This window comes from Protopterus annectens, chromosome 7.part0 (assembly GCF_019279795.1).
Source record: "Protopterus annectens isolate FY-2018-M chromosome 7.part0, PAN1.0, whole genome shotgun sequence".
NCBI lineage: Eukaryota > Metazoa > Chordata > Ceratodontiformes > Protopteridae > Protopterus > Protopterus annectens.
The window spans coordinates 1,048,795,223-1,048,803,099 of record NC_056739.1 but is presented as its reverse complement, the minus strand read 5'-3'; positions in this window follow the sequence as shown (position 1 = coordinate 1,048,803,099).

The window sequence follows — 7,877 nt, the reverse complement described above, 5'->3', positions numbered from 1 at the left end:
TGGGGAGAAGGGAATTCACCTGGCTCTAAGTGGAATTGGAGCAGCCATGCTGTCAATTTGAAGGTGTGGATGGAGGGGTGGAACTGTCCCAATTGATGAATCAGGAGATCTGGAGAAGGATCCAGAATCCATGGTTCCTCTAAAAGGTAGGGTCAGAGGAAAGGAAACCAAACTTGTTGAGCCAAGTAAGGAGCAATGAGGATCAAGGAACTCCTCAACTGTCTTGCTTTCTGTATTATTTTGGGCATGAGTGGAAATGGAGGAAAGGCACAGAGAAGTCCCGAGGGCCAGTCGTGAACTAGAACATCCCTGGGTAACATTCCCGGATGGGGAAGGAGGGCAAAGTAGCTGCTGCATTTGGTATTCAGGTGAGTGGCAAATAGATCTCAGCAAGGCTGGCCCCATTTGTGAAAGATCTCTTTCACAACCATTAGATTCAGGGACCACTCGTGAGGCATCAGAACCGTTTGGCTGAGTTTATCCACTATTATGTTGGATTTCCCCGGGATATGCGTTCCTCTCAGGAAGCGTGAGTATCCATCGCCCATTTGCAAACTCTTACGGCCTCTCTGCAAAGTGGGTAAGACTTGGTTCCCCCTTGTTTGTTTATATACCACATGACAGACATGTTGTCTGAATCACAATTGTTCCAGTGAGAAGGGGACTGTGAAGTGCTTGCAACTCATATAGCACCACTGTCATCTCCAGAACCCCCTCAGTTCAGAGATTATTAACCTTAGCTACCTGTTGTAACTTATGTGAGACTCCTTAATTGACCTCTTCTAATTTCTGTGTGACTCACAAGAGACAGAGCTGTGGTCTCTTTTCAAGTTTTATTATGCAGTTAATAGCAGAATACAAGTAAAACACATTGTAAAGAAAACTAATCACAGTATACAAAATAGAAAAAGGCAACAAAGTAATAAAAAACACAACAAATAAAAATAAAACTAAACTTTCCCTCACAGAAAACTGTAGCAGAATCTGGGTGAGCCTTTCCAGTAGAGCTCTGAAATGCTTTATTGTTCCCCTTAAATAAAATATTTAGTTCCTTGCTCTACCCATTGAGTTCACAGATGATTAACCTTAGCTACCTGTTGTAACTTATGTGTGATTCCTTAATTGTCCTCTTTTAATTTCTGTCTGACTCATAAGAGATAGAGCTATGGTCTTTTTCAAGATTAATATGCAATTAAAAGCAGAATACAAGTAAAACATAGTGTAAAGAAAACAAATAACAGTATACAAAATAGAAAAAGGCAATAAAGTAATACAAAAACACAAGAAATAAAAAGGAAGCTAACCTTTTCCTCACAGCAAACAGTAGCAGAATCTGGGTGAACCTTTCTAGTAAAGTTCTGAGATGTTTTATTGCACCCCTTGAATAGGAGGTTTAGTTCCTAGCTCCACCCCTCAGTTCACAGATGATTACCCTTAGCTGACCTGTTGTAACTTATGTGTGACTCCTTAATTGACCTCTTCTAATTTCTGTCTGGCTCACAAGAGACAGAGCTGTCATCTCTTTTGAAGGTTTAGTATGCAGTTAAATGCAGAATACAAGTAAAACACAGTGTAGAGAAAACAAATCACAATACACAAAATAGAAAAAGGCATTAAAGTAATGCAAAAGACAACTAATAAAAAGCAGCCTATTCTTTCCCTCACAGCAAACTGTAGCAGAATCTGGGTGAGCGTTTCTAGTAAAGCTCTAAAATGTTTTATTTAACCCCTTAAATAGAAGGCTTAGTTCCTTGCTCCACCCCCTCAGTTCACAGATGTTTAACCTTAGCTAACCTTTTGTAATGTATGTGTGACTCTCTAATTGACCTCTGCTAATTTCTGTATGACTAACAAGAGACAGAGCTGTAGTCTCTATTCAAGTTTTAATATGCAGTTGAAAGCCGAATACAAGAAAAACACAATGTAAAGAAAACAAATCACAGTATCCAAAATAGAAAAAGCCAATAAATTAATACAAAACACAACAAATAAAAAGAAAACTAATCATTCGCTCACTGCAAACTGCAGCAGTATCTGGGAGAGCCTTTCCAGTAAAGCTCTGAAATGTTTTATTTTCCCCCTTAAATAGAAGGTTTGATTTCTAGCTCCACCTCCTCAGTTCATAGATGATTAACCTTAGCTTATCTGTTGTATCTTATCTGTCACTCCTTAACTGACCTCTTCTAATTTCTGTTTGACTCACAAGAGACAAGCTTTGGTCTTTTTTCAAGTTTTAGTATGCAGTTAAAAGAAGAATACAAGTAAAAAAGTGTAAAGAAAACAAATCTGAGTATACAAAACAGAAAAAGCCAATAAAGTATTACAAACCACAACAAATAAAAAGCAAACTAAGCTTTCCCTCATAGCAAACTGTAGCAGAATTTGGGTGAACCTTTCCTTTAAAGCTCTGAAATGTCTTATTTTACCCCTTAAAAAGAAGGTTTAGTTCCTAGCTCCACCCCCTCATTCACAGATGACTAACCTTAGCTGACCAGCTGTAACTTATGTGTGACTCCTTAGTTGACCTCTTCTCATTTCTGTCTGACTCACTAGACACGGAGCTGTGGTCTTTTTTCAAGCTTTAGTATGCAGTTAAAAGCAGAATACAAATAATACACAGTGTAAAGAAAAAAAATCACAGTATACAAAATAGAAAAAGGCAATAAAGTAAGACAAAACACAAGAAATAAAAAGCAAACTAAGCTTTCCCTCACAGCAAACTGCAATAGAATCTGGGTGAGCCTTTCCAGTAAAGCTCTGAAATGTTTTATTTTACCCCTTAATCAGAAGGTTTAGTTCCTAGCACCACCCCTCAGTTCATAGATGATTAACCTTAGCTGACCTGTTGTAACTTATGTGTGACTCCTTAATTGACGTCTTCTAATTTCTATCTGACTCACAAGAGGCAGAGCTGTGGTCTCTTTTCAAATTTTTGTATGCAGTTAAAAGCAGAATACAAGTAAAGCACAGTGTATAGAAAACTAATCACATTATACAAAACAGAAAAAGGCAATAAATTAGTACAAAACACAACAAATAAAAAGCAAACTAACCTTTCTCTCACAGCAAACTGTAGCTGAATCTGGGTGAGCCTTTCCAGTAAAGCTCTGAAATGTTTCATTTTACCCCTTAAATAAAATGTTTTGTTTCTATCTTTATCCCCTCAGTTCACAGATGATTAACCTTAGCTACCTGTTGTAACTTATGTGCGATTCCTTAATTGAACTCTTTTAATTTCTATCTGACTCACAAGAGACAGAGCTGTGGTCTCTTTTCAAGTTTAATATGCAGTTAAAAGCAGAATACAAGTAAAACACAGTGTAAAGAAAACAAATCACAGTATACAAAATACAAAAAGGCAATAAAGTAATACAAATACACATGAAATAAAAAGGAAACTAACCTGTCCATCACAGCAAACTGTAGTAGAATCTGGGTGAACCTTTCCAGTAAAGCTCTGAAATATTTTTTTTACCCCTTAAATAGAAGGTTTAGTTCCTAGCTCTACACCCTCAGTTCAAAGATGATTAACCTTAGCTGATCTGTTGTAACATATGTGTGAATCCTTAATTGACTTCTTCTAATTTCTGTCTGACTCACAAGAGACAGAGCTGTGGTCTGTTTTGTAGGATTAGTATGCAGTTAAAAGCAGAATACAAGTAAAACACAGTGTACAGAAAACAAATCACAGTACACAAAATAGAAAAAGGCAATAAAGTAATACAAAACACAACAAATAAAAAGCAACCTATCATTTCCAGAAAAGCAAATTGTAGCAGAATCTGGGTGAGCCTTTCCAGTAAAGCTCTGAAATGTTTTATTATATCCCGTAAATAGAAGCTTTAGTTCCTAGCTCCACCCCCTCAGTTCACAGATTATTAATCTTAGCTGACCTCTTGTAACTTATGTGTGAGTCCTTAAATGACCTCTCCTCAAGTTTTAGTATGCAGTTAAAAGCAGAATACAAGTAAAACAATGTAAACAAAACACATCTGATTATACAAAAAAGCAAAAGGCAATAACATAATACAAAACACAATAAATAAAAAGTAAACAAACCTTTCCCTTACAGCAAAGTGTAACAGAATCTGGGTGAGCCTCTCCAGTAAAGCTCCAAAATGTTTTATTTTATACATTAAATTGAAGGTTTAGTTCCTAGCTCCACCCCCTCGGTTCACAGATGATTAAGCTTAGCTGAACTGTTGTCACTCATGTGTGACTCCTTAATTGACCTCTTCTAATTTCTGTCTGATTCACAAGAGACAGAGCTGTGGTCTTTTTTCATGTTTTGTTATGCAGTTAAAGGCAGAAAAGTAAAACACAGTGTAAAGAAAAATCACAGTATACAAATTAGAAAAGGGCAATAAAGCAATACAAACCACAGCAACTAAAAAGCAAACTAACCTTTTCCAACCTTGGTGAGCCTTTTCAATAAAGCTCTGAAATATTTTATTTTACCCCTTAAATAGAAGGTTTTGTTCCTAGTTCCACCCCTCAGTTCATAGATGATTAAACTTACCTGACCTGTTGTAACTTATGTGTGACTCCATAATTAACCTCTTGTAATTTCTGTCTGACTCACAAGAGACAGCGCTGTGGTCTCTTTTCAAGTTTTAGCATGCAGTTAACACCAGAATGCAAGTAAAACACAGTGTAAAGAAAAGTAATCACAGTATCCAAAATAGAAAAAGGCAACAAAGTAATACAAAACACAACAAATAAAAATAAAACTAACCTTTCACTCACAGAAAACTGTAGCAGAATCTGGGTGAGCCTTTCCAGTAGCACTCTGAAATGCTTTATTTTCCCCCTTAGATAGAATGTTTAGTTCCTAGTTCCACCCCCTCAGTTTAAAGATGATTAACCTTAGCTGACCTGTTGTAATTTATGTGTGACTCCTTAATTGACCTCTCCTCATTTTTGTCTGACTCCTAAGAGGCAGAGCTGTGGTCTCTATTCAAGTTTTGGTATGCAGGTAAAAGCAGAATACAAGTAAAACACAGTGTAATGAAAACACATCACAGTATACAAAATAGCAAAACGCAATAAAGTAATACAAAACACAATAAATAAAAAGTAAACTGAACTTTCCCTCACAGAAAACTGTAACAGAATCTGGGAGAGCCTTTTCAGTAAAGGTCCAAAATGTTTTATTTACCCCTTAAATTGAAGGTTTAGTTCCTAGCTCAACCTACTCAGTTCACAGATGATTATCCTTAGCTGACCTATTGTAACTTGTGTGTGACTCCTTAATTGACCTCTTCTAATTTCTGTCTGGCTCACAAGAGACAGAGCTGTCATCTCTTTTGAAGGTTTAGCATGCAGTTAAAAGCAGAATACAAGTAAAACACAGTGTACATAAAGCAAATCATAATACAAAAAGTAGAAAAAGGCAATAAAGTAATACAAAAGACGACTAGTAAAAAGCAACCTATTATTTCCCTCACAGCAAATTGTAGCAGAATCTGGTCGAGCCTTTCCAGTAAAGCTCTGAAATGTTTTATATTACCCCGTAAATAGAATGTTTAGTTCACAGCTCCACCCCATCAGTTTAAAGATGATTAACCTTAGCTGACCTGTTGTAACTTATGTGTGACTCCTTAACTGACCTCTTCTAATTTCTGTCTGATTCACAAGAGACAGAGCTGTGGTCACTTTTCATGTTTTGGTAGACAGTCAAAAGCAGAAAAGTAAAACACAGTGTAAAGAAAAAAATCACAGTATAGAAAATAGAATAGGGCAATAAAGCAGCACAAAACACAACAAATAAAAAGCAAGCTAACCTTTTCCTCACAGCAAACTGTAGCAGAATCTGGATGAGCCTTTCCAGTAAAGCTCTGAAATGTTTTATTTTACCCCTTAAATAGAATGTTTAGTTCCTAGCTCCACCCCTCAGTTCACAGATGATTACCTTTAGCTGACTTATTGTAACTTAAGTGTGACTCCTTAATTGACCTCTTCTCATTACTGTCTGGCTCACAAGAGACAGAGCTGTCGTCTCTTTTGAAGGTTTAGTGTGCAGTTAAAAGCAGAATACAAGTAAAACACAGTGTACATAAAGCAAATTACAATACAAAAAGAAGAAAAAGGCAATAAAGTAATACAAAAGTCGACTAGTAAAAAGCAACCTATTATTTCCCTCACAGCAAATTGTAGCAGAATCTGTCTGACCCTTTCCAGTAAAGCTCTGAAATTTTTTATATTACCCTGTAAATAGAATGTTTAGTTCCCAGCTCCATCCCATCAGTTTAAAGATGATTAACCTTAGCTGACCTGTTGTAACTTATGTGTGACTCCTTAACTGACCTCTCCTAATTTTTGTCTGACTCCTAAGAGACAGAGCTGTGGTCTCTTCAAGTTTTGGTATGCAGTTAAAAGCAGAATACAAGTAAAACAAAGTGTAATAAAAACACATCACAGTATACAAAATAGCAAAAGGCAATAAAGTAATACAAAACACAATAAATAAAAAGTAAACTAACCTTTCCCTCACAGAAAACTGTAACAGAATCTGGGAGAGCCTTTCCAGTAAAGGTCCAAAATGTTTTATTTTACCCCTTAAATTGAAGGTTTAGTTCCAAGCTCAACCTACTCAGTTCACATATGATTATCCTTAGCTGAACTGTTGTCACTTATGTGTGACTCCTTAATTGACCTCTTCTAATTTCTGTCTGATTCACAAGAGACAGAGCTGTGGTCTCTTTTCACATTTTGGTAGACAGTTAAAAGCAGAAAAGTAAAACACAGTGTAAAGAAAAAATCACAGTATAGAAAATAGAAAATGGCAATAAAGCAACACAAAACACAACAAATAAAAAGCAAACCAACCTTTTCCTCAAAGCAAAACTGTAGCAGAATCTGGATGAGCCTTTCTAGTAAAGCTCTGAAATGTTTATTTTACCCTTAAATAGAATGTTTAGTTCCTAGCTCCACCCCTCAGTTCACAGATGATTACCTTTAGCTGACCTGTTGTAACTTATGTGTGACTCCTTAACTGACCTCTTCTAATTTCTGTCTGGCTCACAAGAGACAGAGCTGTCGTCTCTTTTTAAGGTTTAGTGTGCAGTTAAAAGCAGAATAGAAGTAAAACACAGTGTACAGAAAACAAATCACAATACAAAAAGTAGAAAAAGGCAATAAAGTAATACAAAAGACAACTAGTAAAAAGCAGCCTATTCTTTCCCTCACAGCAAACTGTAGCAGAATCTGGGTGAGCCTTTCTAGTAAAGCTCTAATTTTTTTTATTTAATCCCTTAAATAGAATGTTTAGTTCCTTGCTCCACCCCCTCCGTTCACAGATGGTTAACCTTAGCTACCCTTTTGCAATGTATGTGTGACTCTCTAATTGACCTCTGCTAATTTCTGTATGACTCACAAGAGACAGAGCTGTAGTCTCTATTCAAGTTTTAATATGCAGTTAAAAGCTGAATACAAGAAAAACACAATGTAAAGAAAATAAATCACAGTATCCAAAATAGAAAAAGCCAATAAATGAATACAAAACACAACAAATAAAAAGCAAACTAAGCTTTCCCTCACAGCAAACTGCAGTAGAATCTGGGTGAGCCTTTCCAGTAAAGCTCTGAAATGTTTTATTTTACCCCATAAATAAAATGCTTAGTTCCTAGGTCAACCCACTCAATTCACAGATGATTAACCTTCACTGACCTGTTGTAACATTCATGACTTCTTAACTGACCTCTTCTAATTTTTTTCTGGCTTCTAAGAGTCAGAGCTCTGGTCCCTTTTCAAGTTTTAGTATGCAGTAAAAAGCAGAATACAAGTAAAACAAAGTGTACAGAAAACAAATCACAGTACACAAAATAGAAAAAGGCAATAAAGTAATACAAAACACAATAAATAAAAAGCAAACTAAT